The sequence below is a fragment of the Canis lupus genome, chromosome 2 (assembly GCF_048164855.1).
Source record: "Canis lupus baileyi chromosome 2, mCanLup2.hap1, whole genome shotgun sequence".
Lineage (NCBI taxonomy): Eukaryota > Metazoa > Chordata > Mammalia > Carnivora > Canidae > Canis > Canis lupus.
Window position 1 is genome coordinate 52,677,462 of NC_132839.1, and position 27,577 is coordinate 52,705,038.

Genomic DNA, 27,577 nt, shown 5'->3' on the forward strand with positions numbered 1-27,577 from the left:
GCCACCCTGCCTTCCCTTCTCACCTGGCCTGCTACCATACTCCATGCCTAACTTGGTCCCAGCCTCATTGCTGAGACCTCTTTGGTCTTTCCCCAGAGCCTCTGACACCCTGCACTTCTCTCTGAGCTTATTGTTATCCCCTGGTGCCCTTGTTAATAATGCAAATAAGTACCATTGAGAGAGCACACACCCTGAGCCAGGCACCGTGTTAAGTGCCCAGCATCTGTGCCATCTCATTCATCCTCACAGCTGTCTTAAACACAAAGTGCTGCCAAAGTTCAAGGTGATAAAGCCACTTGCTCAAGGTCACCCAGCCATTAGAGATGGCCCATCACGTTCTAGGGTCCAGGAAAAAGAGTCTGTGCCACTCTGCTCCCTATCACTCATGACAGCCCCCTCGCCTCTGCCACTCCTACCCCCACGGAAGGCGCTGCTTTTTGAACTGGCAACAGAACACGGTGGAAACCAATCACATCTATCAGGACAGGGAGAGAACCATTTCTGATGGAACCCACTCTTGCCACCATCGGTCATCACCACCTGAGCTCAACATGAGCAGTGAGGACTGCCTGTGGAGATGAGGATGGTACCAGAAGGTAGAAATGCAAGGCCCCGATGCCTCACAAAGAAGAGAGGGTCTCCACAGCCTTGGAACTCTCACGTGACAAGGTGAGTCCTTGAGGGCACCTGTGCGCCAGGAGGAAGGGGAGATTCTTGGCAGGAAAGGGAGGAAGAAGGAACAAGATAAAGAAGGGAGGATCTCTGAGAAGTGTGTGTTTTCTTTGCACTAGCCAGACCCGAGGGTCTCAGGTTGCCAAAAATACTCAGAAGAAAACATCAATCCAATACCGCACATTTAATTACACATAAAATGGAATGTCTTTAAATGGAAGAATAACATTCCCAGAGCTCCAACTGTGGGTGTTTGAAGTGGCAGGAGGGAGACCGAGGGCCAGCTCTGAGTCTTTGAGGGGGAAGGAGACTGCCGAGAGAGGGCAGGACTCCGGCTTTTGCTAGAGGTAAGAATTTCTGCCTGCCCTGCCAGATGTGCTCTCCCTGCTTCTCTCCGCCCCACTGGCTACATCTTGCTTCCTGCCGACGGGTGGCAGGGTTGACTGGAATTAATCCTCCCCCTCCCCCAGTGTTTCACCAGAGCAGAGCTGGGTAAGCATGCACCCTTGCCAGCTTCGGACGTGCTGCAGGGGTCTGCAACCAACCCATCAGCCCTCTGCGCAGATGGAAGAGCAGAGCATGGCCAACCCATCCTGGTCAACCACTCTTGCACAGCCATCCCTGGATGATTCCCAGGCTAGGAAAACAAGACGACCTCTTGAGTTCATCTCAAGGATCTTTGTGTAAGAAATGACATTTCAAAGGCTGGAGAGCCAATTGGGGAACGCTGCAGAATTGGTTCTTGGAGGCCTGGAACTTAGCATGTGCCCCCCATTTCTCACCAGATGGGGGTAACCATGATATGGAGAAGGACTCCACTGTCTGCTGCTGCAGCTGTCCTGGGGTGAGGCCGACTCAGGGTTGCAATAACTGAAGTTTCTGCTGGCCAGTCCGTGTCCCACCCCAAGGCTCCTCTAGCAGGATTGGGGCTCCCCCTCCCAGTTTGAGGGCTTTGGCAAAGGGAGCTGGCAGGTGCTCAAGTCAGACACCCAGGCTGTGTGTTGTTAAATATACATTGGGCCCCAGCACAGGGCACAACACACAGCAGGTACTCACTAAATATTTGACTAATGAACGAATGGATGAGAACTCTCTCTGAATCACTGCTAGGGACCCGAGTGAGAAGAACACTACAGAGAGGGAGGAAGAAGGGAGGCTGAGGGAGCAGTAAAAAGAAAGGAAAGATGAGTGAGAATGGGAAAGGATCCAGAAAGTTCCAAAGAGCAGTCTTATTTATGTCCTGGCTGCAAGTCGGGCCCCAGGAACCAGGACCACATTGAACCAGGACAGCTCTGAGGCCCACATCCTGACCCTCCCTCCCAGCACTCGGGTCTTCTAAACAGTTTGCCCTTGTGGTCTCCTGTGACCAAGCTTGACGCGCACCAGGCATCCATGCAGTGGCACGTGTGCGCCTCGAGGCCAGGGGTAGCGGGCTAGGACTCCAAGACGCCGTGTTCCCACTGAGATGAATAAATAAATAAGACACCCTGCTGTTTCTGGAAGCGGAGGAGAGAGAGGATCAGCAGAGGACTGTCTGTTCTGGGGTGATTTCCAACTCACGTTTCCTGACACAAGAAGTTCAGAGAGTGAGAGGGAAGTTCAGATGTGTCTCCCCCGCCCCCCACAGGTGCTACCCCTTGGAGCTCGACCCCTGAGCTGGGGCATCTATGAACATCCGAGGCCCTCACCCACCCCGCCTTCTGTACCCACTTCCTTCATCTACATGTCACGTTGGACCTTCCCAGGGTGACAGGACCCCTCTGGCTCTCATTAAGCATCGACTGCCCAAGCTGAGAGTGCAGAGCAAAGGAACTCCCTAAGGAAAGCATCTGGAATTGAGCAGCTAGGTGCTGAAAGATGAACCTCAGGCTACAACTGGAAATCTGTCCCTCCAGTAACTTGCGTGGCTCCCCCTTCTCTCCCCCTCCTCTGGCCTGGATGTTTTCTTTCCAACTTGACGGTGACAAACTCTCATTCCAAATGCCCATACAAGGGGCTCATTCTGCATCTCGGTCTCCCCAGAGGCTCTTCTTCGCCAGCAGCTGTTCTGTCCTCTCAACCCTGGCATCTAACTCTGTCTCCCAAGTCCTTCCTGGGACACTGTGGCTTTTCACCAGCAAACACAGAGCAGAATGTGTTCAAGGCTGTACCTTCCAGCTCTGTATCTCAAGGCCAGGATGCAGACAGCCAGGCACCGTGGAGCCAGGAGGATACACCTTCACACAGAAATCTTGGGATCAGGAAGCAGAAATGCCTGGATAACTACCGGGTGAACCAGAGGAGGAAGACCAGAGGACCAGGCACCCGCTCACAGCACATGCCATCAGCCATGAAGACTACCAGCTCCCTCAGATCCAGGAGGAAAAGGGACCCCACCAGGCAGTGGAGAGAAGAATGGGCATTAAAAGATTTATACTGGCAGAGGCAAAACAAAATATCCAAATGCACAAAAACAAGTACAAAAGAAGATGAAAGGGACAAGAAGGAGGCTTTCTTTTCCATAAGCACCAGTATTAAGAGCCAGAGCATAGTTTTGGAATGAGGGAAAACTGGGTAGGAATTCAGGTCGAACAACATATCTTAGGAGGCAGAATGGGGTAATTTTCCGAGCCACCCTCAAGCTTCAGTGTTTTCATGAGTGAAATTAAGAAGACACCCCACTCACTGTCATGAGGGTTCGGTGAAATTCTGTGTGTATAGTAACCTGTCTGAAGTGTGTAAATATGTATTAACAATGGCTACAAAGCTTCACAAAGTAATGCACCAGGTCTTTCCTCTCACTAGCCCCCTACTCAAACTTTCCATGATCTTCTCTGATTACCTAATCTCTTTGATCCTTAATTTCCTCAGCTGTTAAACGGAAATAGTAAAAAAATAAAAATTAAAAAAATTAAAAAACAAAAAAATAAAGTGCCTCTTTCACCGTGTTGTGGTATCTTTAAATGCACTGGTGTTGAATGCTTAGAACAACGTATTAGCCCATAGCAGTAATGCCTTGGGGTGGGGTGGGGCTGGGGAGTGTCTCTGGTATGCTATTTGAGAACTCTTGATAACCTGGCCCAAATCCCCAGGCTTTTTTCCCTCATAAATTCCCTGCATACATGCAAAAAATAGGTCCAACAGATGGAGGGCTGTGGGTTCACTGTCCTGTGAGCTCACCTCATGGATTCATGCCCATGCGTTTTTACCAACAGCGTTCTTCCATCTGGGTACCCTTCCCTAGCTTCCACCAGGAGAAAGCCCATACCCCAAGTGCAACTCCAATTCCAGTTTCTCCATAAGATCTCCCAATCTTCTTCAAGATCTCACTATCCCCCCAACCTGTCTGTGCCTATTGCAGAAACAGGTGTCCTGGGACCCTCCTCTGCCTACTTTGCTTTTCCCGTCCATAAACTCAGCTCACCCCAGGGGGCTCACAGAAAAGCAGTTCAGCATATGCTTGATACCTCACTGGAGAGAGTGTATGACATGAGCAAAGGCCACCATGAGACTTTTTTCTTTTACTATATACGCTGGGTATATTGAGACTTAGGACCTTGTGTTATTTGCAGGAAGAAGCCCAGCCCTTAGATCTCCCACATTAACCAGCTGCAAAAGGTTGCTGCTATCTCGTGGCCTGAAAAAGTGTGTTTGCTCTCATTCTTTCCCCCAGCAGTGAACCAGTGAAGATTTTAGTTTAGACAACCCTAGGAAGTGAGCGGGTAACCCAGTGAGGCCATGGGATCCTATCTTAGGGCCCCAGGAGGCCTTTCTTTAGGAAGGGTCAACTTCAATTCTTCCTGAAGCAGGAGGCAGGACTCAAGCACCAAGAGAGAAGGTAAACTGGGGTTCTCAAGAGAAGGGAAGGCAGGACACTCAGACCTTGGGAATTTAGAAAGGCAGATCCCCGTATGGGGCCCTCAGGGTCTCTCAAGAAAGACTCATCTTTCCTGTATGCAGGGTTGAAACTCAGGACATAATTGGGACCTTCTAGGACATACCTGTGCCCTCTTTGAGGGAGCTTTCATTCTGGAGACAGCAGGAGACTCCTCTCAGGTGGCTTTGGTCACCCTGCTTCCTGTCTTCCCCCAGCCATGCAGAGGGGTTGTGGTGATAAACTTCACCTGCTGATCCCCACATTCCACCCCCCCCACCCCCCCCACCCCCCCCCCACCCCCCGCCCGAGGGACTGACAGCTTCCTCGGTCCTCCCAGCTCAGCCCACCTCCCACAGGCTTCCTTCCTGGCTCCCTCAACACAAAATGCCCTTTGCTGCCGGCTCACCACAAGCCCACCCCTTGATTCCTGGCCAGATTTCCCTTTACCTGACCACACCTGTTCTACCAGACTGTTGGAGAGCCCTGAAGCCCACCTCCACAGACAGAGGAGGCTGTTGGGGGCCCAGGGAGTCAGCGGCTGGGCCCCTTCCAAGGGGATGTTCCCATATCCAGCTCCCACTCCCAGAGCGGAGACATCTGCCAGGCACCTCCCCCTCTCCAGGCCTCTTGCTCTGGTCCTCCCTCTCTTCGGCCTTGTATCTGATGGGTTCAAGGTCAGAGGCCAGAGCCCATGGGTCCCCGCCACGCAGGCCCTTGGCGTGGGCAGCCTGAGCTCAGCGCAGCCAGCAGATTCGTTCCGCACGGCCTCCACAATCCCGGATCCGAGCCTCCCCTGTCGCAGCCCGCTCGCCCTGCCAGGTGTTTTCCCACCACATCCTCTGAGCTGACTTCCAAGAGTTCCCCCACACCAGATGTTAAACACACTGGCCGGTGGTTTCCTGGCCTGTCTCCTGAACCTCCCCCTATCCTGAAATTCCACCCCAAAAACCCCCCAAAACAGCAAAACAAAGAAAAAATTGGAATTGGTAGAATGCTTGGTGCCCCACCTGACCCCTGGAATCCCTCCATGGGCTTGGTGGCTCAAATTAGGTCTATCGAAGTTCCTTGCGTTCTAAGCTGCCTCTAGGGTATTAGTAAAGTCACCAGCCACATTTACATGGTGTCTTGGATCAGAAGATCATGCTTTCTAGCTCTTTTGGTGCCAAAAGAAATGGAGCCACATAGATGTTTGGGATTTGAATGATGTCTCACTAGTCCTTTGGAAGATCCCAGAAATTGGGGGTCAAATGGCTGTAAGGCCCAAAATTAGGAGGGAAGAAGTCTTCATTGAACATCATTAGATCTGTGTTGCTAACAAATGGCCAGTTCCTGTTGTTGGGTCAGGACACTCTTGGGTAGTCCCCAAAACATCAAGATGGGACATGAGGCTCATGTCCTAGAGAAATTCACATAAAACATACTCAGGAGCCCGATGAGAAGCCATGCTCCCACCCCCTGCAGGTGGGCCCCACTCCCCCTTCCCACTGGCCTTGGGGACCTCTCCCCTGTCATTCTTCAAAAGAGATTGTTGCTTGATGTAGTGACCTCCACACAGTGGACCTCTGTCCACTGTGGTCATCTTTACCACAGTCCACTGCAACCTCCCTCTCCGGACACTTACCCACCCCTTTCTCCATTCACCCTTGGAGAACAAACTCTTCCAATCCCCTTGCCCACCTGCCCCTGCCCAGGTGGGTCATTGTCCTTCATCACTGGCCTGCTCTTAACTGCTTTCTTGCAGCTGCTCTGCTCCTGTCTGACCTTTTCAATCTGTGTACTTTCTTTTTCTCTGAAATAGATCTTCACTGCTGGCTCCTCAGGCAGGTGTGAAAGGCTCCTTGAACCCCCCACCCCAACCCCCGCCCCCAACACAAAGCACAAGCAGGGCCCACAGGTCTGGGCTGCCATCCTTCTCCCTGCCAGCTCCTGGAGAGGCCAGTCCTTGTGCATGGCCTCACCCATTTTCCCATTTTCAGCACAGAAAGTGCAGAAGCTGAATGAGCAGGTGGTAAGGCTTGCCCCTGCCCCCCACCCTGGAAATGTGTCTTATGTCGGTTACACATGGATGTCATCCTGTCTAACTTTTCCATATCTATGAGATGTGGAATCGAACATATGTGAATCTCCAGTTACTCTGGGTCATGAGTTAGGCGGGATGATTTAGGAAATCCAAGTTATAAAATCAGGAAGGAATTAAGTATTTGGATTGAAGACTGGTTGTGGGAAAAAAAAATGGGGAAAAAAAAAACCTTATCTGCAACAGAGCAGAACCACTTGATAAATGTCTCCTTGAAATGAGAAGACCCCAAAAAAAGTCTCTAGAAGGCCAGTGTTTGGTAAATTGAATTTGTTGCATAGTGCTCATGATTACTCATTTAACATGTGAAAAGCCATGGCATGCTCTCCACCTGGTGTGCGGTCTCTTCTGTTTTACTTTAGTGGATGTTAGAAATAAACAGATTAATAAATAAAAGCATAAGTTCCCGACAGCCACAGGGATTTCAGGGGTCTGAATTGTTTTATAACAAATTTTACTGCTCGAGCACTATTCCTTTGTCATAGATTTTTCAGGAATCCAGTAGGAAGAACAAGCCGCAAGATGATAACAGGGTTCTGCCCCTGTGGGCAGGGAAGAGCCAGAGGTGGAGAGGCATTTCTTATGCCAGGATGGCCAAACACCCCAGAGTTGGCATCAGACACTCGCACCTCTACTACTGACTAGCTGTGTGACACTGGGCATGTTACTTAACCTCTCGTAGACAACATCTGTTCTGATTGAGCGTGATCCCCCTCGGATGTTTGTAAGTGAATGCGATGACATCAGTCCGTAAACCTCTGAGCACAGTGACAGGCATCCAGTGAGCCTAAGACTCAGATTTATTTCTACTCTCCTACCCAAGACAGTTCAGTTTGGGCTTCCTCACAACCGCTCACACACCTTGGCACTCGTGGACAACAGAGGCAAATGTAGACTTAAAGGTCTTCTCTCCTCTAAGAACACACCTATTGCACCTGTCCACCCGAAACAGGAATTTGTCTGCAGAAGCCTCTGCTGTCACTGTCAGTTATAGAAACCTCTGATCGCTCCAGGCTACAGGTCTTCAAATGGGGACACTTGCCTGGCTTACAGAGGCTGTTTGTTATCTAGTGTCTACTACAGAGGGTCAGGAGATCTGGGGACATGGCAAGACACAGGGAAGCTACAGGGCAATGCATGACAAGCTCACGGTAGGTGGAAGTCACCTGGAGTAGCTTTTACATTGGCATATGGAGCCTTAAGAGTGGCTTAATAATATGCTGGCCAGTGAGTGCTCTGCATCTGGGTCCTGGCTAAGAGGGTCATAGAAAGAGCTGGAGAATGTGCACCCCTGCCGGCCCCCATGAGGAACCTTTCCTACCCCAAAACCTACCTGGCAGGTACAGCCCGTTGCATGGTGGTGAAACTGGACAGATAAGAGGCCGGTTCTATTAAAATTGTCATTTGACAGTAATGGAAACTGGGGTGCCAACCTGGACTCCCCCACTTACTTGCTGAGGGGCCATATATGCATTCACTCTGTAATGTGTTCAACAAATGTGCATTGAGTTACAGTGTGGGTCAGGAACGGGGCTACGTGCTGGGAGCTCAGTGGGAAACAAGACATTTTCTCCCGGAGCTCAGGGGTCTGGCGTGGAAGGCAGACCAGTCGCAGGCAAGTCCCATCCAGGGTGATGCACCCCATGGGGGAGCAAGGAGAGGACCTCTGGGGCACCTGAAAGGTGCATCTAACTCGGTTTCGAGGGGTCGGGGAGATGGCTGTGGGGAGACTGATCTCTCTCTGATCCTCAACTTCTTTTCATATAAATGTGAAAATACATGTAAAAAAATGACTTTCACACAACAGTCGGAGGGAAAATGTTCTGGTTCTGTTACCCACCAACAATAGCAGTAAAAATGCCTGTATCACTTGCGTCAAGTCCCCGCAGGTACTTATAGACTGCGCCCCTCCGGGTTTTGGTGGTGGTGGTGGTGGTCATCTGGAGGAAAGCTGCCCAGGAAAGCTGGCCTCACTCTCCACCACATTTCAATGCTCCAGTTGTGCCTAGAAATTCCCTGTCCCTCAGGCATAGTGGTCGGTTTTACGGCTTCCTTAACCAAACTGCTTGGCTCTGGCCAACACTGCTTAACACAACTTACAGAATCAGACTGCCTGGGATCCAATTCAGTCTACTCCAATCATTTTGTTCTGTGACCTTGGGAAAGTTGCTTAACTCTCTGACTTTCGGTTTCTTTACCTTTTAAAAAAAATTGCCTGCCTCATAGAAGTGTGTTGAGTGAGTATAAATGTGTTACTATGTGTAAAACACATATTAAAGTACCTAAATCAGGCATCATCATTAAAGGTCAGGTATTGACACCACCATCTTCATCATCATCATCATCAAGATCTTCATCATCTTGGTGACTCCAGTCCCACAGAAGGAGCATTTCAACTGGTTGTGTGGTGTCATTAAGAGGTTGGGCTTGACTCAAACCCAGCTGCACTGCTACTCGCTGCTTTAAGCCGATTTCCTCATCTGTGAAATGGGCTAACGGCAGCACTTATACCATGGTATTGCTGTAAGATTAAATGAGATCATATATGGAAAGCAGCCTGGAACAAAAGGGGCTTCTCAGTAAATGGTAAAGGCCATGTCACTACTAGGTTAGCACAGAGGAAATAAACATTCGCATCTAATCTAAATGGAGTCACTCTGTCTTTTCAGGAGGGGTGACACACTTCATATAAGTGAGAAATAAATTTCCTTATTGCTTCCTCTGCCTCTCAGAGACTATGAAAGAAGACAAACATTTTAAGCTCCTACTAGTTCTCCATACTGCTGGAGGTTGGACAAAAGTAGATAGCCCATAGTTTGGTGGAGCACATGAATTTATCTGCCTAAATGCAGAAGCAGGCTCCCTGCTAAGCAAGGAAGGAATGACATTGCTCTGGACATTGAAGTGTGATGACTGGATTTCCCTGGGAGGAGAACACGACAGAGAAGAAAGGAGAGCCTAGCAGTATGGGGGTGGCCTGTTGGTGGGGTGGCTGAAGGACTTTTCAGAACAGAAACATTTAAGATTCAATATTTGCTAATTTGTGTTGCTGTCCCATAACATCAAAACTATAGCAAGAGTCACTTCTCTATATGCAAACTTCACATGTGTGTGATGTTCTGAGCATAAAACCCTTATCAAAAGGATGTTTCTCATACTGGGAATGAAGATTCAAAGAGCAAAGGTCATACAGATGCTGAGGCAGCCTGTAAAGTCACCCAACCCAGTGAAAGCAGAGACTCTGAAGTTTTCACAAGAAGAGCAAGACAACCTAGGCCTCCCTCTTCCCGGGCATTCTTGGAGACACAGGGTGGGGAATTGACTATGTGCAGTAAGGGTCCAACAGTTTCATCTGAAGGATATTCAGTTGCCATTTGGCTTGTGAAATCATCCTCATTGTCCAAATCCCTGCCTACCATCTCTGCTTGGGGGTGTCTAGTGATCTTTCACATGTGGTGCAGCCAAAAGAGAAATCTCACTTCTTACCCCTGCATCTGCCCTCCCCAGGAACTCCCTGTGTATAAACAGCACTTCCATTCACTCAGTGACACAAGCCCCTAATCCACCAGCTTTCCTTGATGGCTTTTCCCCATGTGCCACCAATGCCTATCAATAAATTCTGTTGACTGTAGCCTCTAAATATGTCTTAAATCTGTCTCCATCCCCAGTAGACCCACTTCTTCCCATTCCGCCACCATCACCTTCATCCAAGCTGTGATGGCCTCTTATCCTGGCAATGGGCTCCTAACTGAGCTTCCATTCTTCAACCCACCCCTTACTCCCATCTCTAACCCCCTTTCTGGAACATGATCAGCTAGCCAGAGTCATCTTTAATAAAAAGCAAAGTAGGAAACTTCATCTCTCTCTACTTCAAATCCAAGTTTAGAATGAAAGCCAAGCTTACGCTATCATTGCCTACCCTCTGACCTCATCACGAGCCCTCCTCCAACACCCCACTCCACCCTCCACTCTTGCCCCTGCCTTTCCTTCTCTTCTCACACATTTCAATCTAGATGACACCTTAAAGTCTGGATAGCAGCCAACTATCTGTCCCAGAATGCCTGGTCTGCAGCCCTTCTTATCATGGGATATTGTTTTAATTTTCCTGCATAACACAACTTCCCATTGGAAAATTGTCTCATGACTTATTTATCAATCTGCTTATCACCTGGCCTCCTGAGTGGGAAGGCAACCCCACCATAGCTAAGATTCCTTGTGTCTCTCCATCAGAACTGTACCCCAGCAGCTCAACACCTTTGAGTTAAATGGATGAGTGACTGCCTTGGTGGGTTTTTATTTTTGTTTTTGTTTTAAATCATTGTTACCTGGGCTCCTGACTGTGAAAACACTGAGGACTACAGATCCAGGACAAGATGAGGTGACTTGCAGCTTCAGCAGAACTGAATTCTGAAACCCAGACAGCTGAGCCAGTTATTAAACCAGGGCAGGGCCCAGCAGGAGGACAATCACAGCTCTGATTTAATATGGAACTTAAGACCATGGTCATCTGAGCATAGATTCCATCAGCAAATTCAAGCATGTCAAAGTTGTTGAAAATCAGAACCTGAGGTTCTTTATCTCTTCCAAAATCCCACCTTCTCCTCAACCTAAGGCTCTAAACCCAAGCTTGGGCTCAATCACAGCATTAACTCATGAAACCAGTTGACACCAACTAATAGGGCCATCTCTTCAACTGGAAAGTCCTCAACTACACAGTAATTGGGCGGGTTCCATGAACCGTTTCTCAAGGGTAACAGCTGGGAACAGGCAAGATATGGGACTCGCTGAATTTCTGGGACACTTGGGGAGCATCCTTGTATGAGATCCGCTGGCTGCCAAGTTGAGTTCTCAGCAAGGTGGGAAAGGATGAAGGATGTTGACTGCTGTGCTTCCCCAGGTGCATTCCACTAGGCAAAAGGAAGAGCAGCAGACTCAAAATTTGGCTCTGATACAGGCAGAATCAGGGAAATTGAGATCAGTCAAAATTCACCGTAGTGAAAACAGGTAGTGTTTGCCTCCCTTATGAATTAAAGTTCATCAGTAACTGAGTCCCCTCCCTTTCCCAAGAAGATTGACCCAGGACATCCTTCCAAGATGACAACAGAAAACTTCCCAGTGTAAACCAACTCCTCTTGGATGATCTGTTCTATACCTCACTAAGGAAACAGAAATCCCCTCCATTGTCTCTCTTCAGTTCTACTTCCCTCACTTTTAGCTTTCCCTCACCTTTTTTCTTTTTAAGATTTTATTTATATATCCATGAGAGACACACGGAGAGATGCAGAGAATAGGCAGAGGGAGAAGCAGGCTCTACACAGGAAGCCCAATGTGGGACTCGATCCTGGGACCCCAGAATCATGACCTGAGCCAAAGGCAGACACTGAACTACTGAGCCACCCAGGCGTCCCAGCTTTCCATCATCTTAGATGGAGTTCTTTTTTCCATGCTTTTGTCCTCAGATTTTCTCACCTACTTTTTGAACATTGCCCAACTTGTATTTACCTCTGTCTGGTACGGTAAGTCTCTCCTTCCTGTTGACTTCTAACCTACAGGATAAGGTTTCCCCTATCCTAATAAAAAGCATTCTTTGACCCTACCTACTCCCCTTAGAAACTTCTCACATTCCCCCCTTCATCACTAGACCCATTGATGACTAATTTACTACCTAGGTGCTGTCTACCACTCTTGAGCTGCCTACTTATTTCTCATGGCTTTGTACTCTTACCACCTCACCCCGTGACCCACCTGTGACAATGTCACAGTGATTTCCTGATGCCCAAATCAAATGACTTTTCCTTACTCCTCATTCAATACCAATGAGCTTCACATCCTTCACAGTCCAACCAAAGCTTAGTTGAGCTCTCTCACCTTTAGCCATCTTGTGAAAACAACTAGGGGTACTCACTTATCTTGTCAGACATGGGTATGATTAGGATTCTGGAATTCCATGAAGCCCAAACATACATTTATCATAATGTTGCATGTGACTTCACTGTGCACAGTCATCTTCCTATGAAGCAGCAACCTGATTTGAATCATCTCTGCGATACCACTCTCTGCATAAGTTCCAATCATTATATCATCTCATTCATTAAATCACTGAATATCATTAAGGTAGTGTGTGTCACTGAGGCACAAGGTGTATGGGTAGACTTCCAGGGAAACTTAAAGCACTCTTTGCTGGGAGATCTTTAAAAAGGAAAGGGCTATTTAATTAATGCCTTAGTTAGTAAGTTTTGAAAAATGAACAACTATTTATTAAGCACCCACTATGCTGGGCCTGTAGCATTAACAGATTTGCAGAATGGCATGCCAGCTGCAGAAAGAATGGAGGAAGGAGAGGGAGAAATTAGGCAAGCAGGAAGCAAACCAGGTTCAAAGTGGCTGATGTGGCAAGGCCACTTCCTGGGTGTGCGCTGTGACCCCTGGAAGGACCTCGCTTCCTGATCTGGGACAGATCCTGCTAGACAGAGTGAGCTATGAATGGTCACTGGTGTGTTGCTGAGGGCACCCGGCCTACCCTCTGGCCTGGACATCGAAAGCTTAAGTCCTGCTCCAATTGCCTGCAACTGCTTCTTTGCAATCCCACTGCAAGGAGGGAGCAGGGCAGTCTTCTGAGAGGTTGCCAGAGAGCCTCATATGGTGGGCCACACACGCCTGAGCAGGCATCCAAGCCTGGCATCCACTGTCCCTCCCTCTGCCTGGCAGATAGAAAGGGCCAACACCCAGGGATCCTGGAATACACATGGCATCTTGGCAGCCAGCTCTGACAGATGACCAATGAACAGCTTGCTTGGGCTGTAGGAAGTGACACAAACCTAATTGCACTTGTTGGTTTGACTTCAATGCTCCTCCCAAGCCCAGTTTTTTTTCCCTCCCTTTCCTGTTGCTACCAGATCTTGATCCTTAATACCACCTCCTTATGCTTCTGTGCCCCCATATATTTGTGTTCCTTCTCTCTCACCTGCTGTGCTGTCCATGGTCCTTCCCTGTCCCCAGGACCTCATCTCCAGCAGACAAGAGCCCAGGAACTCAGAAGAAGGGAGGACAAATTTCCCCTTCTTGGCCCGTTCTGTCCCATGTCCACCCTCAGAAGGACATTAAGGACCCTTTTAGAAAAAGAGGAGGAAGCATGTTGGAAGCCCAGCATGGGCTTTGCTTGTCACCACTCAGAGCTGCAAGAGAGAAAACAGCTACCCCTTGGCCAAAAAGCTGCAGGTTTAGAGAATCTCACCATCAATCTCCACCCCTTCCTATTTCCTGTTGCTATTTCCTTGGATTCGCTCCAGAGGGCTGACTTCGCTCCAGTTTGGGCCCCTCCTCCTCCCGGTGCCCAGATCAATGGGTTGGCTGGAAATGCCTTGCTCTGAACTGTCTGTGGCCTTCTGACAGCTGCTTTCAATCTCTGCTGTCACGTCCCACTCAGTGTGCTCCCGGGAGGCCATCTGCTTCAAGGCCAGGGCAGGAGGTCAGGATACATGGGCACTGCCTCCCAACTCTCACCCTGACCTTGAGAAGGTCAAGGTGCCACGCTTGGTTAGCCATCTGTACGACATATGAGATTAGAAGCTTCACTCAGAATCCCATTAACATTTCTGAACTGTGCAGCTCAGAATCCCCAGCCCTAAAGTGTGGTAAGGCCCTGACCAGAAGAGTCTTTGGGGGAAGAACATTATGGGAATGTTGGCAGCACTTTGAAGTTACTTGGGGAAAAAGTAATGCCTCTTGCCTTCACCAGCTGTGCATCCTGGGACTTGAAGCCATCATGTTTCAGAAGGAGATGACTTTCCCTATGTCAACTTTCTGTTACAAGAAGACAGCTGTCTGCAAAGATTTTCCACGGAGTACCTGCTTGAGGAACCCCTAGAGACCTCAATGGGCCACAAGGCAGTGATGTGGCAACACACAGTGCTTCTGGTGAGGATGCCAGAACCATCCTCCCACCCTCACTCAGCCTAGGTACCAAAAGTTCTGAGATACCTGGTCTGTTATTTGTAAGAATTGAACAATAAAACAAAATATTCCAAGTTTCCAAACACAGGGGACAAATGAAATCAATATGGTATATCCACAAAGGGAGACATTACCCAGCCATTAAAAATCATGCTGTGACCCTCTATTTACTGAGGTTGTGGAGACTCCCATTCTCATATATTACTATGGACAGTACACATTGGTATCACCCCATATAGGTTACATACACAAAACAGATAGACCAACAAGCCTGGGGGAGGGGGGAAGGAGTGTATCTGGCCTTGTATTAGTATGATATTTATTTTTAGTCATATGTCTAGTTCATATAGATAGTTTCAAACCACTGGAGAAAAATGAGAAACAGAAAATAAAATACTGTGAAGAAATTAAGAAAATTTGATTATGCCTATACAATGGAATAGTATTTATTTAAAAAAAAATAAGTTCTCTAAGAGCTTTGAGAAACTGGCAGGAGGGTACTAAAAAGTGTAGAATAATATGTATGATATATTGCAAATATGGAGGAAAAACAAGAACACATTTCATAGTTGTTCATTTGTATTTGTTCATATATAATTGAAAGGGTGCACCATGACAGTGGTTACCTGTGTGGTGATGGTGGTGGTGGTGGTAAGAAGAATCTACAGATGAGGGACAGGTGTAGGAAGGAGAATTCTCACTATATAGATACATAAATAGGTACTAACGGATACACATATTGACATATGCATATAAAATAAAATTTAGACATATACAATTTATTGAGGTATTAAATATCTCAATATTATCAAGATACATGTATTACTTACCTCAATATTATTGATATATAAATATAATTCTTCAATCATATATCAATACGTTATTAGTACCTCAATACATGCATAAATAATGCCTCAATGAAGTTTATGTATGTAATATAGTAAATATACATGTAAAATAAAGTATAAATAAGCATATAAGATACAAAATAAACACATGTAGTATATTTATGCAAAATAAAGTTTATATAAAGAGAGGTATCCTCTACTTCAATATCACATATCAATACATATAATAACACATGTTATTGATACATGTATCAATAATATTGAGGTAGAGGACATCTCTCTATATATAAACTTTATTTTACATAAATATACTATCTACATTTATTTTATACATTACATACTTACATATATTTTGCTTTATATATATATTTATTATATTAAATATATAAACTTTATTGGGGTACTATTTACCTCCCATTGAATTCACTCATTTATTTTAGATTTAAAGATTTCATTTTTTTAAATTATCTCTACACCCAATGGGGGTTCAAATTTACAAACCCAAGATCAAGAGTCACATATTCCACTGACTGAGCCAGCAGGGAGTCCTAAATTCACCCATTTTAATGTACAATTCAATGATGTTTAATAAATCTACCACATAGCCCAACCAGCACCATAGTCCAGCTTTAGAACATTTTCATCACCCCAGGAAGATCTCTTGGGTCCATTTACAGTTACTCCCCAAACCCAGGACAACACAACCACTAACCTACTTCTCGTCTCTATAGATTTGCCGCTTCTAGACATTCACACAAATGCCATCTTACGAAATAAGGCCTTTTGAGTCTGGCTTCTTCCCCCTAACAGAGTGCTTGTGAAATTTATTAATGTTGTAGCATGTGTGAGTACATCATTCCATTATATTCCATTCTATATACATATCACATTTTGTCCATTTGCCAGTTGAGAGGTATTTGGGTTCTTTCTATCTTTTGGCTATTTTGAAAAATGCTGCTATGAATATTCATGTATCTTCGTGTGTGTGTGTGTGTGTGTGTGTGTGTGTGTGTATGTGTGTGTTTGGAACCATGTGAAATAACCTATACAAAATTTTAATGTTGCAAAATATTGTTTAAATGGCACATGCAATCTTACATAAAAAAATAGCAAATAATGTGTGTGTGTGCACATGCACACAGAATGATTTGATTCTGTTAAATAATTAAATACATAAAAAAGATTAGAAGGCAGAAAGCTAAAATGTTAACAGTGTTGTCTCTGGGTGATAGGATGGTGGATAATTTATGTGTTTGTATGCTTTTCTGTATTTCAACAAATTTTCTACTGTGAATATAAATTACTTTTGTAATCAGAAAAAAACCCACAATGTTATTAGAAGGAAAAAAATACATCCTTCCATTCAATTTCTCCTGGGTCTTTACCTCTCTGTTACAGAATGATATTCTCTCAATAGTCCAAAATGGGGAAAGGCGGAGGATGCAGCCCTGCTCTCTCTCCCTCCTGCACAATGCTGGTCACAACATCCAGAAAACTGCAGGTCCCCAATAAATACCAATCAATTTTGAGGGCCTCAAGATCAGTCTCCATGGCAACCTGACAAGGGCATAACACTGCATGAGCACTGCCCCAGCATGGAGATGGCCCAGCAGGAAGAATGCCTGCCTCCAACAGCCTGAGGTGCCAAGAGATCATGTGACCATGGCACCAGGCTTCCTAAGGCTCTAAAAGAGGGACCTCTCTTTAAACAATGGAACACTGAAAGTCTCAACTGATCATCCTAATTGTGGGGTTCCCTGAACTGACATTTCTACTTCTACAGCTACAAACAGACGTCACATTTCAGTATTTTTAAGAACTATCTTTAAAAACTAAATGTCCTTCCTCTATGCTTACCCCATGCCTAATTTCATCACAGTGCTTCATAATCACCCACTGGCCTGCACCAGGCCTGCCCCTTTGCAGGATCAGGAACAAGAGAATTACTAGAAGTCTGTATCTCACACATCTGAAGACTTGAAAGCTATAAATCAAGCTAACACACTGTTAAATATAGCACATCCTATCCTCCTACCCTGTTAAATGTATTTTCAGAATGAGCTGGAAGGCCAGGTGAGAATTCAGGTGTCTCAGGCTATGAGTTGGGACATGTAGTGCCAGAGAGTTGGCCCCAGCCTACTCCCCTTCTTCCCACAGCCAAGGCGCCTTGTGTGCATACACATGCACACCCATGCCACACACACACACACACACACACACACACACACACACACATACTCTCCTTTGCCCTGAACAGCAGCCAGGCCCTTGGCCACCCCTTGGGCTTAGAAATTGCACATGGCTGCAGGGCAGCCCACACTTAGGAGGAGAATAGATCAATGGGGATGTCTGCACATGGCATGGAGGTGAGCTAGAGCCATTTTGCTGAGGAATTCTGGTTTAGGCAACTACAACCTGACCTAGAAGGGAAGTGACACCCAGGTTCCAGGTGGTCACTTCTCATGGCCCTTGAACTTGTGGCAGCTGAAGGAGGGCCCTGAAAAGTGTGGGGTCCCTCTTACCCAAGACTAAGAGGTATCTATCATCCTACTAGACTGAGTTTCTTGACCTTGGTGCTACTGACATTCAGGGCCATATAAATTTGTTTTAGGGGCTCTCAGTAGTATCTACTTTCAGTTTTGACAACCAAAAATGTCTCCACACATGTCCCCTGGGAGACAAGTCACTACCATTTGAGAACTACCGCACTAGACTATAAAGCTTTTGAGGGCAGGAAATAGATTCTTTCACTTAAATGTTTGAAGGGAAAATCAATTAACCAACATTTTTTCATGACCTCGGAAACATTCTTGAAAAACCCTATTCCCCTGGAGACGATTGTGATATACTGGTTCCAAAGAGGTCCTCAGAACAAGGTGAAAGCAATTCTTGGTCCCTGATCCCTGGATCCCTTGATCCCACATAAATCTGGGGCATGAAGGTAAAAAATGATAGGAGACCAGAAGAACAATGCCATACACCCAGGACTCCACAACTCGAGGGAGCTGCCTGATGTGTGCATGGAGTTAACTCAAGGGTTAATTTCCGAAGACATTATCCACCTCATAGTACAATCTTCCTCTACCAAAACTGCGTAGGAGTGTGAGGGAGAGGCCAGGGCTTCTAAACTTAGACCCTCCTATGTGACCTTATAGAACATGGCTAAACCCCAGATGTTCCTTAGACAAATCCAAATGTGAGGTACTGGGAGGGCTAGGATACACATGATGGGACTTCTGATCTGTGAGGTGCTGACCGTAGATTCCCTTCATCCCACGCCATTCATTCCACTCTCTTTCACCATCAGAATTTTGCAAACCTGTTTATGAGTCTCTTCAATCAGCCAATAATGCTTACTGCTATAGCAAGTCCATGCTCCCTTTCCAGAGCAAGCAAACATCCACTACTCAGCTTTCTTCATAATAGATGAAGTCCTTGTGTAGTTCCCAGATTCCTAGCAACTGCATATCTACAGAGTCAGCAATATCTGCATGAAGATATGGGGTCCTGATAGTGGCCCTACACTTGGAGCAAACTGCATGATTGGTATCATTCACTGACACCAAAGAGACTCTGATTTGAGAATCTGCTTGTGCCTTGGTTTCCCCATAGCAGCATGTCTCAAAACGTGGTCCAGATATGCCTGGTAGCCCCAAGACTCTATAAGTAGAGCCATGTCTTAAAACTATTTTCGTAAGATGGCATAAGTCTACTAAGATCTACTGAGATGGACTCATTCTCTCACAGGTATATATGGAGTGTTTCCAGTGGCTTCCTGCCGGTGATGACACTGTCTGATGGCTAACTGAAATGTGTGCGTGTGCTTGTGTTTTTAAATCCTTCTCAGTTTTGATCTCAACTGCAATAAATAGAGATGGCTATAACCCACATACACAAAAGCTCTTTGGGATTCTCATAATTTTTCAGGGATCCGAAGACCAAGGAGCTTGGGAAACACTGCCCTAGAGCAACAATGCTGGTCACATTTCTTCATCACTGAAAGTAGGGAGTGGAAGAAAAATATTTGGAAGACCTTTCTGAGAGGTAAAGTTACTGAGTATAAAAATAAGTACAGTTTCAGAGTTTTATAACAGGAGTGTCACTATGACATTTTAGCTGCAAAATGTTTTCTAGGTTCTTCTAGGTGGAAAAAAATGAAGTCTAGAAAAACAGCAAAAGCATTAATATTTTCAATAAAAGCAATACATGGTCAACACAATATTGCTTATTTAGAGTCTTACCCATGATCCGATTTGCACTTGGACTAGCTTCACCTCAACATCCCAACCTGTCCAAAATTGGTTCCATTTGTTTTCATCTCCGAGAGTGTCCAGGGTGTGCAAAAACAATTAGAGGCATAGGGACCAAAAGCACATTTGTATTATTTGTGGAGAGAGAAAGGAGAGCATCTGAAGCTTGTAATTTTTAATTTAACTGCAATTCTGAGATTATCAGTGGGTTTCAATTACCTACACTATAGAATCAGGATGTGATTAGCAACCAGAAGCACTTTTTTAAAACATTGAAACAACATCACTGTCCAAAATAAACAGACGAAAGACCTCATTCCTTCCAGCTTTAACATCAATCCTTCCATCACTGCTGATTTTCACTTTATAAATTTCTTAACTTCTTTTCTTCCTCTCCCTTGCATGGTATTTTCTCTCCTCTTCACCCTCACCCAGGCACCGAGGTGTTCTGAACACATGGCATCACTCACTTGCCCAGCATACCCAGGAGAGGCATATGACAGTTGCCTCCATTTTGCAAGTGGAACAACTGGGAGATAATATCCACCATGTTGAAATAATATCAACAGGGCCAACTGGTGGCCAGGCCAAAACCAAAGTTCTTCACACCCATCCAGGAGCAGTACATAGGCTGGTGAGAGTAGAAAGAGGTAGTAAAGGACATGCTGGAGATCCTTCAAGAGGAAGGGATTAATGCTTGCTTTCTGCAACAACCATTTTTAGAAATTGCCTACCCCCAACTCCCATGTTCAAAGGACTTGAGTTTTCTTAATTAACATGATAGTAATAGTAATAGTAATAATAAATAATTCAAGGAGAGGTCAATAGCATGCCACCAACAAGAAAAGTTTTACCAGTTCAAGGCTGTGGCAGATAAACAATGGAACATGAACTACCATCTTAAGCTTGGCCACTTCTCTACAGCCTGCTTCCATCTTCTGTGCTATAAATAATTCAGTTTTCTTTTTTCTTAAATATCACAAAACCAAGTCGGAATCTTTATGTGAAGGATTCTGCTGTGTCCCTCTCTCCCTCCTCCTCTCCCTCCCTAGCCAGCCCAGGCAACTCCCCAGAGAATGACCCCTCAAGCTTTAACATTTATTCTTTGACATTTCAGACTATTTGTTAGGCAGAGCTGCCTTCTTGAGATCAAAGTCGGAAAATCTTGCTGAGAACTCCCGCTTGGCCCTGTCCAGCTGTGACAGAGAGGGTCTATTAACCCCCAAGCATCTGCTTCCTTCCTCATCCAGAGAAATCCACCAGCCCTCATGTGAAAGGGCGGCCATCTCTCTCACTTCCCTCCCCTTGCCTTCAAGACCCCCAACATTTCAGGAGGGGGCAAAGGTACTCTTCCCACGTGATACTCCAAGACACAGCAGAGAGATGGACCCAAGAACCAAAAGATGTCCCCCACCAGGAGACAACAGCAATTCCTGGGGATATGGCATTTGGAGGACCTGTCTAGGTGGAGTCTTTTTATCTGACGATTAGCAAGCTCAGAGACAATATGCAACAAGGAAAGGTAACTTACCCCAAGTCATTTGGCTAGTGGAGGTGCTGAGACTGGGCTCCAGGTCTTCATTTCTGTATACTACTACTAGATGATGTCTCCTCCACCAGCCAAGGAAGGTGGCCAGGTTTTTGTGCTGAAGTCTTACACTCTTATGTGAGATGACTTACCATTTTCTTCTGAGATACCACAGTGAAGATTTCCTGCTCTTCACAAGAGTACCTACCCATCAGCTCTCGAAATCATATCTGCCTCTATGCCAAGCAGAGGGCAGAAGCAGGGACTGAGCCTATAGTTGGGCAAAGGTGTTAGGGTGTGGTTGTTCATCTTATATCAAGGTCAGTGATTGATTAACGTCCTGCTTTGTTCTACTAAAAAATAAACAAATACCTCTGACCACACCAGAACCCAGTGTGTGTGTGTGTGTGTGTGTAAACCTATTGATAGGCATTAAGTGAAGAGCATTCTGTGTTCAATTAGATTTAAAGGAGGACTTCTCAGAGCCTTTAATATCCTAATGTGTATCGTGAATGTAAAAGAGATTGACTATACCATGCAACATTCTCCATCCAAGTGATTGGATGGGCTCTTAGCACCTCATGAGACTCTAGGGAAGCATTGTCACAACCAATGAAAAGGGGAGCACCTGATCCTGATAACATTTACATCATTTACATTGTTTATGTAATAGCTGGAGTAAGAGGAATAGGTTTCTCTGCAAGTTCAGGACTCAAATTAAGAGAGAGTCATATTGCAGACACTGAAGCTTTGCCCAGAAAACTGGTCAATTCATGCGAGACTATGGCTGGTCAAGTGGTTGACCCACTAAAACTACAAAGATGGCTAAAAATGCCATCCCAAAAATGCACCGGGGGGTTACTCTGGTCTTAACAACCAGGTTGGCCTTTATCCATCAGGGGCGCTAGTGGCAGTTGCCTATTATGGGAGCAGAGATGCCAAACTGACAACCATCAAGATGGAAGGATTCCATGAGTCATGCAAACATGGGCTCAGAATTTAAATTCTCCCAGGAAGGACATTCTCAGAATGTATTCTATATTTGTGATGCCTCCTCTGCTCCCCACTGACTGTGGGAAAGAACAGACTCAAGTTCTCACTGGCCAGCTCCGCCTCTGGCTCCCTCTGAAGTGAAAGGCTTCGGTCCAGAGCTGTGGCCCTCAGACAAGAGCAGCCAGAGTCACGGATCCTGGCTGTGCCCTCTTGGCCAGACTGAGGCTCATGACAGAAATGGCTGTGAGATTTCCCCCTTGGGCTGTCTTGTGAGTTTTCTCTCAGAACTAACAGCAAGAGAAGGCCAACACTTTGATGTCCATAGAACACAGAGACTGTACTCTTCAGCCTGCCTTCCGGCACCTTCTTTCTCCCTGAGACTGTCTGAAGGAGGGCCTGGGAGCAACACCTACATTTGGTGCATGGGACACAGACTTTAGGACTTGCACTTCTTGAGCCCGGCAGTGACAGAGCAGCTCTTGGGGACTACTGGTCCAGCCGGTGCTGATAAAGACTGAGAAGGACAGAACTCTTGTCAGTCCAGCGGTCTCCTGGGTGAGGGAGCCCCCACACCCTCTTTCCCTGAGAAGTCCATTTGGGAGTCAGCATAGCATGACCTTTGGCCAAAGGCTGTTGCAAGCCTTACAGAGGTAAGAACACTGCATTGAAGCCACATCACAAGGACCAAAACAGGCCAAAAGTAGAGGGAGCTTCAGAGCGGTGCTTCACGGCTCTATAAAGGAAGCATTTCCCGTCCATATTTGACAGCAATGAAATCACTTTGCCGGGACGGGTCCCTGCCCTTCTCACTGCGGAATGAGCTTGGGGATAAAGGAGGAAAGGCTGTGTCTTTTTTAAGGGAAGCAGGCCAATTGCTGCAGTGGGGTCCCCAACGGCAGAACCAGGCTTCATGTTGCTGCCGTGGTAATAGCTCGTGGGCAGCAGGAGCTGAGGGGAAAGAGAGCCATGAAGACAAGCTGGTTGTCACTATTAGCCACCAAGGCCTCCGGCGTTACTTACCGGAGTCAGGCTTGGCAGGAGTGTTATCTGAGCTGACACGGTGACCTGCCCTCCCAAACTTTGATGAAGCCACAAACCAGAAAGCACGATCCTGGAACTCATACCTTTGGCAGGCTGGCTCCTTGGTCTTCGAACCCTCTCCATTGCCGAGTGGGGAGTGTTGACCATCCCTCCAAACCCTCAGTAATCACAGGATACTGCTCTGACGGGACGCGCGAGGATGGGGGTATGGCTCAGCATCTCTGCCTCTCAGAAAAGCCAAGCTCCCGTGTTGCTGTGATGCCATGTGCTCCCTTCTCCACCCTTAGCCAAATCAAAGTCACATTCCTCTACATCAGAGAGGCCTCCGGCAGCCACTGCTTGCAGAGGGCTGTGGGTAAAACCATGACCCTGGAAGCCCAGAGCTGTGCAGAAAGTTTGTGTGTCTCCTGTTTCCTCAGCTTGGGAAGTGTCATCAAAGCCCTCAGCCAGGACCTCTCTACAGCTCTGGCTCTTCTCTGAGAATTTGGTAATCATGCTTCTCCCCTTTATCCCAGATAGTTGCAGATTCTCTCCCAAAGTGGGCCCACGTGGACTGGGTCTTGCCTGGGGCTGGAGGCCTTTGACACAGAATCAGGACCAGCAGAATCCTCTACTCCCTGCAGGATCTGTGCTTTTCAGAGATCCTCTACCTGCTTGTTCTGCTTTCAGGGGAGCCAGCAAGGTCTTGTCCAAGGCCAGGCCAATACTTCCTCCTTCTCCTCCGTTCTCACTGTCCCCCACCCTGGAGCACACAGAATACTTGAACCACAGACTTCCAGCCCCCTGCAAGCCCAGCACGGTGGGGAAAGATCTAGCCCTCTGAGGCATGCACCCTGGTATCTTGTGACAGGAGGGGAAGTGTCCTGGCAGCCAGGGCCAAAGCTACAAAGAGGCCATAGACCTCCTCTCCATGCAGAAACCTCCCCGAGCAAGCGGAGGAGATTTCACTTTATCCAAGTGTCACCCACCGAGAGGAGGAGCTGGGATTAAAATCCTACCCAAATGGATCTTAGAATCCTGATGGAATTCTTGAACCACTCCCCCAAAACTCAGATGAGGGACCCCTCTCTCACCAGCACATCTCTTTCAATTCATTTTTGGGTTCAGGTAGGGTTGAACAAGGCATCCTACTTAGCTCAGAGAGCGACACTGTCAGGCCCAGGTGAGGGTTTTCAGGAAGGTGGGAAGTGCAGGGATGATCATGGGATTTCTAATGGCAAAGCGCAAGATCAGAACCACTCAAGGCAACTGGAGTCTGCAGCAGCTTTGCCCACATCAACCCCACGGAAGAGGGGGTCGTGAAGGGTGCCATGGAGCTGGGAGATGGCAGGGCGTGAGCCCCAGGTCTCCTGGACAATCTGCAAACCAGGCTCCCATCCACTCCGGGGCTCCTCACTGCCCTATCACCACCTCCACTGTCACACTCAAGAGTTTCCCTCTGTTCCTGTCCTTCCCAGAGGAGCCCCAGAGCAGCCAGCATCATCGCCAGCCCCCACCTCCTTGGTCCCCCTCTCCTCATTTCTCTCTCCCTTCTAGAACTACTGTGGCAGCAATGCAGGAGTCTAGCCAGAGCTCAGAGTCCCTGAACACTGAAGGGCGAAGGCCCTCTGCCCAATCCATGTGAGGCACGGCTCAGAAAGCTGCACAGCAACAAAGCCCTCCTGCACTGCTGTCCCTGCTCCTGTCCTGTCTCTGTGGCATCGAACCCACTCCTGCCCTGCACTGCTGTGTCTGAGATACAGCGGCCTCTGCTCATGCCTGGGCTTGACCTGCAGGATCTGGGCCCTGCCAGGAGAGGCGTCCCAGCCCAGTCACACCTGTGGCTGGGTGGTGGAGGTGAGGACACGGCTGCTGGAAGCCTGGCTGCAGAAGGAATTCCCACACAGGAGGGGAAGAGCCAGGGTGGCCCAGAGGCCAGCTTCTTGGTTTCCACACTGCACATACTTAGCATCTGTTCTTTTGCTGGGTAAGAAGCACATGGCTGAGCTTCGACACACCGGGAGGTCTTTCAGATGGGACAAAAAGTTCGAATGGGGGCGAGTCAGGTAAGGATCTTCCTTCCTTCCACCACCTTCCTGTCTGAAGCTGCTCACACCTGCCCGAGACCTGGGCAGCCTCACCCACCTGAGGATCAGGCGTCTCCCCCAACAAGCCCTCCCCAACATCAAGCTCTCCCACCATTGTCTGCTTGGCAATCTCACTGACTTCAAGCTGGGAATTCATCTTAGACCTAAGACCAACCACACCTTCGGGAGTGTGGGGTCACAAAATGCTAGAATGAGTGAAGAAAAAAAAATACTGTAGACATTCTTTTCCGGGGAGTCTTTAAAAAGCACCCTGCTTGGGGCACCTGGGTGGCTCAGTGGTTGAGCATCTGCCTCCAGCTCAGGGCAAGATCCGGGGTCCTGGGATCAAGTCCCACATTGGGCTCCCTGCATGGAGCCTGCTTTTCCCTCTGCCTGTGTTTCTGCCTCTCTGTCAGTCTCTCATGAATAAATAAATCAAATCTTGAAAAAAAAAAAAATGCACCCTGAGGAGTGCATCTAGCCTCAAAGAGCCCCCAAGAGACTTGTTCAGTGTGGGAGGGGTAGGGGAAGACTGTGGCTGTGCAGCCCCCAGGACTGCAGCCTTTTAGAAGCAGAAGCCTGACTGCTCCATGTGGCAGCAGAGCAGCCCGGGAGGAACACTGTAGTCAGGGACCCCTCCTGCCATCCCTGCTTCTGATTGTCACAAGCTGTGAAAACCGGGGCCAGCCACTGATCTTTCGGGGTCTCAGCTTCCTTCTGGGTAAAATGTGCTTGGCTTTGAGCAGATCTGTGTAAGTGACCTAGTGATCGCTGTTAACGTTCTGCAGGCAGGGCCCATTCTTCGGCGCTTGGTAACCAGTCTGGGATCTGGCTGTGTAACCCTTGTCAAAGCCTCCAGTCCTCTCCGGAGCATGTCCCTGGAAGGTCCTACCTCTGTCTTCTCCTTTCATAGAGTGAGTTTCCCGCTCTCCAGGCTCCCAAGAATAGGGTTCATTCAGAACCAGTCCTCCCCAATGTCCCCCTCTAGAATTGAGATCCAGAGAGGCACCTGGCAAGAGCACCAGATTCATGGCCTGCATCAGCTGTGGATCTGAGCTGCAGGATCACAGTGCAAGCTGGAGTCCCGGAAAACCACTGGGAAGTCCTGTGGGTGATATTCCAAACTCAGGAGGTCTTGCTGGTGCCCTGAGTCGCCCTGCGCGAAGCCAGGCCCGGCCAGCATCCTTCTGGGTGGAGTCTGCTCTCTGGGCCTGCCCCCTCTGGCTCTAATGGGCCCAGAGGCTCTAACACTGGGATAAATGCCTGGCACTTTAGGGTCTGGCAGGAAACATGGAAAACAGAGTCCTGGACACTAAACCCTGCTCAGCCCGGTCCTTGATCCGCCTGACAACTCCCTGTGCTTCCCTGCCCTCTGCCAATGTCTCCTCCGCTGCACTTCAGACTTGCTCAGTTCTCCCTAGATCTCACTTCACAGACAAAATAGAAGCCACTGCACAAGCTCTAGTCCCCTTCCTTGCCCCCAAACCCCCATACCCCCATCTTTCCTGTTGCCTCTTCCTATGTTGGAATAGCACACCCTTCCCAGGGCTGGTGTGGGGCCCTTGCTCTGAGCTGGGTGCTCATCTCCCCTCCTCCCCTGCATTGGAGGTTTCATGCATTGGAATATAACAAAGCTCAAATCTCTTACCTAAAAATGAAAGTTCTCCCCATGGTTCCAAAGGGCACTCCAATTCCAGCCCCGGAACCAGAGAAAATAGGAGAATGGAGAGCTGGGGTAATGCCCTATCCAGGCCACTCTAGAGAAGAGGAACTTCCATTTGGGGTGAGGTTGTGAGGGAGGGGGGCTTAAACTCAATTTAAATAAGAGATTAAGTCAATGAAGGTCAGGGAAAAAAGCACCACCCTAGCCTGACCACTTCCCTGTTGAACTCCCACTTTGAGCTCACCCACCTTGCTCTGTTACCTAAGTAAGCCAAGTTGTCACAAAGCCTGTGGAGGCCCAGTGAAAGGTCCAATTCAACCCAGGAAATCTTCCTCACTCTTCTTCTGCCCTTGACTCCTGCTCCAGATAGCCTGTGTAGAGTCCCCTCCTCCTCAAAGGAAGATGTTCTAAGTTAGAGGCATGGCAACCCTTCCAGCTGTGTCAGGGCCGGGAACCCAGGGCAGATGGCCACACCCAGCTCACTTATGCCTCATCTCTCAGTAGGACCCTACAACTGCCTACCACTCTGGGCAGCCCACAGGAGACCCCAGGGGAGAGTCTGGTCCACCGGAGTGTGTGTATGTGGGTGTGGATGGGGCGCCCCTGAGTGATCAGCAGACTAGCTTATAA

At 47.7% G+C, this 27,577-nt stretch overlaps 1 protein-coding gene across 3 annotated transcripts in view; it reads right to left on the bottom strand.

The window, feature by feature from the left end:
• Window positions 1–27,577, bottom strand: part of NTRK3 (neurotrophic receptor tyrosine kinase 3) — a 391,483-nt gene that overhangs the window by 81,951 nt on the left and 281,955 nt on the right. The window lies entirely within an intron of this gene.